The sequence below is a fragment of the Petaurus breviceps genome, unplaced genomic scaffold (assembly GCF_028583685.1).
Source record: "Petaurus breviceps papuanus isolate PSGF00001 unplaced genomic scaffold, PetGlider_PUasm1.0 183, whole genome shotgun sequence".
Classification (NCBI taxonomy): domain Eukaryota; kingdom Metazoa; phylum Chordata; class Mammalia; order Diprotodontia; family Petauridae; genus Petaurus; species Petaurus breviceps.
In genome coordinates, this window is record NW_027185791.1 from 14,628,177 (window position 1) to 14,633,853 (window position 5,677).

Sequence of the window (5,677 nt, forward strand, 5' to 3'; positions counted from 1 at the left end):
AGCCCCCCGAAGTCCCCGTGAACTCACTGAGCCCCAGCTAACATCCCGCCTCCTGTAGGAGGCCTTCCCCAACCCTTCATTCCCAGGGATTTCCCTCGTTACTAGTTTCCTCTAGTTTGCAGAGACTCTGAAATCCTTTAGAGACAGATCCCAGCCTTGTCGGGTGTTTGGCCTGCCCTGTTTGTGTGTTGTCTCCTGCTGGATCGTAAGCCCCCGGAGGGCAGGGGCTCTTCTTGTCGAGTCTTGTATCCCATCGTTAGCACCAGGCCTGGCGCAGGACAGGCGTCTAATGAATGTTTATTAAATTGCTATGTTCTGCATGTACGTGCTTCTGCCTGGGCTAGCATCCCTAAACGAAGATCCCCTGGTGTTCGTGACACGACGTCGTGCACAGGGTGGGCACAAGTGCTTATTGACTGAAGCCTGCCCCATATGTCCAAAACATCTTATGTCGAGTTAGTCCCCAAATCCCTATTGTGCCCACTTGACAGATTCGGAAACAAGCCTGGAGAAAAAATAACCTTGTAGGTGTCAGCCTCACACACTCCTGAATGGAGGGAGCAGATACTTACTGACTGAGGCCTGCGGGGAAGCAGGGTCATATGGCAGGGTCCCCGGAACACCAAACATGTCCTGGGCTGCCCACAGCTAAGGAGGGCTGGGAACTTCTTACTTCTTCGAGTCTCCATTCCCCTCTCCTAGATGCTAGGGCCTCCTCTCCTCTCCTCCCCTCCTCCCTTCTCTTCTTTTCTCTCCTCTCTTCCCTTCTCCTGGGTCTGCCAGTTAACCAACCCTAGATCTTTGTACTTTGGATGTTTCCCAGATTTTAGGGGACATGGTAGGGTGGGGTGGGGCTCTTAAGGGCTTCGACCTCACAAGTATTTGATCAGAAGATGGGAAGTAGGGAATTGCATCAGCCCTGCTCTGGGCTGGGATCTGTCTCTCTAAAGGATTTCAAAGTCTCTGCAAATCAGAGTCCTTTCCATTGCCATCCCAGGGAGGTGAGAAATCTGCTAAAAGATCCAAATGCAGGAGAACTTTTCAGAAATTTAAATGGAGAAATTTTGTCTTCTGTTACTTTTCCTCTCTCAGTTGGGGAGGGAGTGAGGGCTAGGGAGAATGAAGATCACACATACCTCCTCATGCCCCACCCTGGTGCCCAGCACCCCAGATTATTTCTGTCTGAAAAAGGTCTGATGGACTACAGGCCCAATCTGGTTCCTCCTTCAAGGGGTGTCTGTCTGTGGATGTATACCTAGTCAGAGAGTCCCCAAGGCATCACTGGGGGGAGTATTTAGTGAAGAGGTCCTTCCCAGTACTTCTCAAATAACCCCTGTGTGTGAAGTGTCTCTTGGCTTAACAAAATGGGTGGTCTTCAAACAGAACCACAAACCCCACCTACTTCCCAACTCTATGGCTGTTTCCAGGGAGAGTTATAAAGGGGAATATTTCTGAGATTTTAGTCTTTTGACCTTTTTCTTCTTCTTGTTCATTATGTCACTCACAACACTGCACATCTAGTCATCAGCTAAAGTATAACCCTATGTTGTTCAATCGTATCAGTCATGTCTCCTTGTGCCCTCATTTGGGATTTTCTTGGCAGAGCTACTAAAATGGTTTGCCATTTCCTTCTCCAGCTTATTTTACAGATGAGGAAACTAAGGCAAACAGGGTTAAGTGATTGGCCCAGGGTCATACAGCTAGTAAATGTCAGAGGCCATATTTGAACTCGGGACTTCAGACCAGTACTCTATCCACTGGCCACCTAATTGCCCATATTTTAAAGTGTGACACTTCCAAAAGAAGGAGGGATTTGAGGAAGATAGATCACATGTGGAACTACAAAATTACAATCACGTAATGTGATTAGCTTGGCACAGATTTAAAGCATTAAAAGTCTTCTAAATTGTTCCTGCTGTCCCTCCCCTTATAATGAGAAGACCTTTCCTTCAGCTCCAGCCACTGGGGTCAACTGCCCATTCTTGCCTGTCCATCCTACTGTCCCTCCCAGGCCTCTGCTGGTTTCCTCTCAGATCCTCACATCTCTGGAGTAACAGGGTCCATAGCTCAATCAATAAGCATTTATTAAGGGCCTGTATGTGCCAAGTCCTGTGCTAAGCATCAGGGATTCAATACCAAAGCAAGACAGGGGGCCTTTCATGATCATAGCCTTGACCTCAGTTAGAAACAGCTGTTGTCATAGTTGTCTGAACTCTGACTTGGCTGGTATCTCTAGGATTCCACTAAGAAAATATCTAAGTATAAGTATAGATGGGCCTTCTAGCTCAACTGGCAAATTCTGCGGGTTGTTTCACTTTTCCGACCCTCCCATGGTCACTAGTGAGCCATTGGACTGGATGCTAGCCAAGATTCCTTTCGGTACTGAGATTCCACTCCAGATCCAAGTTTTCTTCACAACTAAACACTAAGCATCACTTGCCCACCTGGTGAGATGACTGGTTTAATGTTATAAATTTATTTTGTTATCACCATTGCCATACCCATATGGCGCTCTAACTCGGATTCTGAGGGAGGTTTATTTTGCTGTAGCTGGTCAGATGGGACTACTGTCACAGGTCTTTCGATTTGGCAGCTATGTCAGAATCTATTAGGAATCTGGCTCTAAGGTCAACAACATCTCCGAACTAAGGGAATGTATGCTAAAAGCAAACTTAGGATCAGAACCAGCATTTGGGCATCTAGTTGTCTTTTGGGAAGTAAAAGGGTGACTGTATATGAAATGCTTTAATTTTTTCTGTAACAAATACTAAAAAAAAAAGAACATTTTCATATACAAAGTAGAACAGAAGAATACCTGTAAATACATGAATCTATTATACACAGCCTGCTCTTTTTTTTTTTTAAGCAATCGGTATTAAGTAACTTGCTCAAGGTTACACAGCCAGGTGTTTCGGGGGGGTTGCTAAGTGTCTGAGCCTGGATTTGATCCCCAGGTCATCCCGACACTGGGGCCAGTGTTCTTACTCACTGAGCCACCTGGCCTCCCCCAGCCTGCTCTTTTTAATATGTATGTGTATACACATAAATATGTACATATATACACACTAAATTCAGAATGTTATTTTCAAAGCTGTCCTGCTTACCTGTGTTTCCTTCTGAACTCTGTTCTATTCTTGCATTTTAAAAAATGCTTCAATGATCCTCTTTCCTTTCTTTTCTTTTTAGGAATACTATTACTAGATCCCTTTCCCCCTACCTAATCTTTCCTCTCAAAAAAAAAAAAAGAAAACACAATTCTTGTAACAAATAAGCACATGACTACATGTTTTCAAACGTTCCATTTTCTGTTCTCTAAAAGGCTACATAGACTATTTAGTTTTTCAACAAACTTGAGAGAGGCCATTCATCTTTAAGAATAAGCACAGGTTCTGTGCATTTCACTTTGCATCAGTTCATCTAAGTCCTCCCAGGTTTTCTAAAAGCATCTTCATCATTTTTCTTTCTTTTTTGCAAGGCAATCAGGGTTAAATGACTAGCCTAGGGTCACAGAGCTAGTAAAGTGTCTGAGGTTAGAATTGAACTCAGGTCTTCCTGACTCCAGGGCTAGTGCCCTCTCTACTACACCACCCAGTTGTCCTTCATCATTTCTTATAGCACAATGGTATTCCGTCACCAGGACAAGCAAGGTGGCAAAATGGATAGAATACTGGGCCTGGAGTCAGGAAGACCTAAATCCAAATTTAATCTCAGATTGTGACTAGTTGGGTGACCATGGGCAAGTTCATTTAATGTTGTTTACTCAGGTTCCCTCAACTGTAAATTAGGAAGGAAAACCGCTCTGGTATCTTGTAAAGAAAATCCCTTACGGGGTCATAAAGAGTTGGACGCCAATGAAGCGACTGAGCAACAAATTCCATCACAATCACACCACGACTTGTCCAGTTGTAACCCAACTGTGAACAATAGCTATTCTCAGCAATAAGACGGTCCAAAACAATTCAGAAGGACTTGTGACGTAAAACATTATCCACCTCCCGAGACAGAACTGATGATTTATGAATGCAGATTGAAGATTTCCTTGCTTTGTTATTCCCGTTTTGGGGTTCTGTTTTCTTTTGCAACATAGCTAATATGGAAATGTTTTGCATGACTACACATATATAATCTATATCAAATTGCTTGCCTTCACAAGGAAGGAGGAAGCCAATTTGAAACTCAAAATTGAAAAAAAACATGTTGAAAATTTTTGTTTACATGTAATTGATAAAAATAAAATTTAAAAAAAAAACATTTTAAAAAGGATAAGCCCAGGAACTGAAGTGAGTCATTCTATACTGACTTCCTGAGACCCTCTCCATTCCTTGGTTCCCTTGTCAAATAAATGGAAATAATACTCCCTATGTCTCTGAGAAGGCTGCAGTGAGGACAAGGGATAATCAATGTTGGATGAAGGGGCTTTGAAACAATAAATGTATGTATTACTGTATGGGAATCTGTGAACCAGATGGGAGCGTAGGCCACCATTGACGTCGACCTCTTTCCTTTTGGCCCAACAGGGATGACAAATGCAATGTGTACTTATAACTGCTTGTCTGATGAAAACCAGATTACGTATTATGCCTTTCAGCTCCTCCAGATCGACCCTTCCCCCGAGTGGGAGTGAAGTGAGTGAGAACTCACCCATCTCCAGAGCTCCAGCTTTTCTATTAAATCACTGGAGTTTTTTTCCTAGAGGGTTGAAGCCATCCAGACAAATGCTTCAGGACTTGCAGCCCAGTAACTACTGTTTATCAACTCCGCTCTGGATCCTGAAAGAAGGGAGGCCAGAGCTTGATTCGATTCAAACATCAACAAAGTACTTATTGGGTGACTATATTCAGTACATCCTGGGCTATGTTCTACGGGAATAGAAATGAAATGAAACAGCAGATAAAATCCATGCCCTCAAGAAACTTACACATTAGTTAAGAAGACGTACACTAGTAAAATGGTACTTTATTAATACTTGAAAAGATCTATGGTTTCTTTTGTGTGGATTCCACTGAACCAGAGATAGATGTAATAATCCCTCCCCTCCTCTACTCCCTTCATTAGATGCATAAGAAAAAACATCCTTCACTGGGTGGCCAAGCTACTGGTGTGGACCCCCTCCAAATTTAGCTAGGCTGGCCTTTCAGAGGCAGAGTCTGTGCATTTCCCATCCCCAAGGCCTAATCTGATAGTAGCTACTAGAATTTGTTTGTTCTGCTCTGGCACCTAGAATTCAGAATCACTGGCCCACCAGGATCAGGCTTTAAAATGAGACTGTAGTGTAGGAATAAAGCAATAAAAATGTAAAGAAGAACACAAAGGCAAATTTTTATCAAAATTTAATAAAAAATCAAATGCTAAACTGTATCATAGAGGGAACCATTTATTAAGTGTTCACCATGTTCCAGGAACTGTGCTAATCTGTAGGGACACAGAAAGAAGCAAAAGATAGTCTTGGACCTCAAGGAACTTACAGTCTAATGGGGGAGACAATATGCAAATAAATATCTACAAAACGAGCTTTATCCAGCATAGATAGGAAATAATTAACAGAAAGAAGGCACTAGAATGAAAAGGAATTGGAGGCGGCTTCCAGTAAAGGATGGGATTTTAGTTGGGACTTAAAAAAAGCCAGGGAGGTCAGTAGGTGGAACGAAGGAGGGAGAGGGTCCTAGACATGTGCACC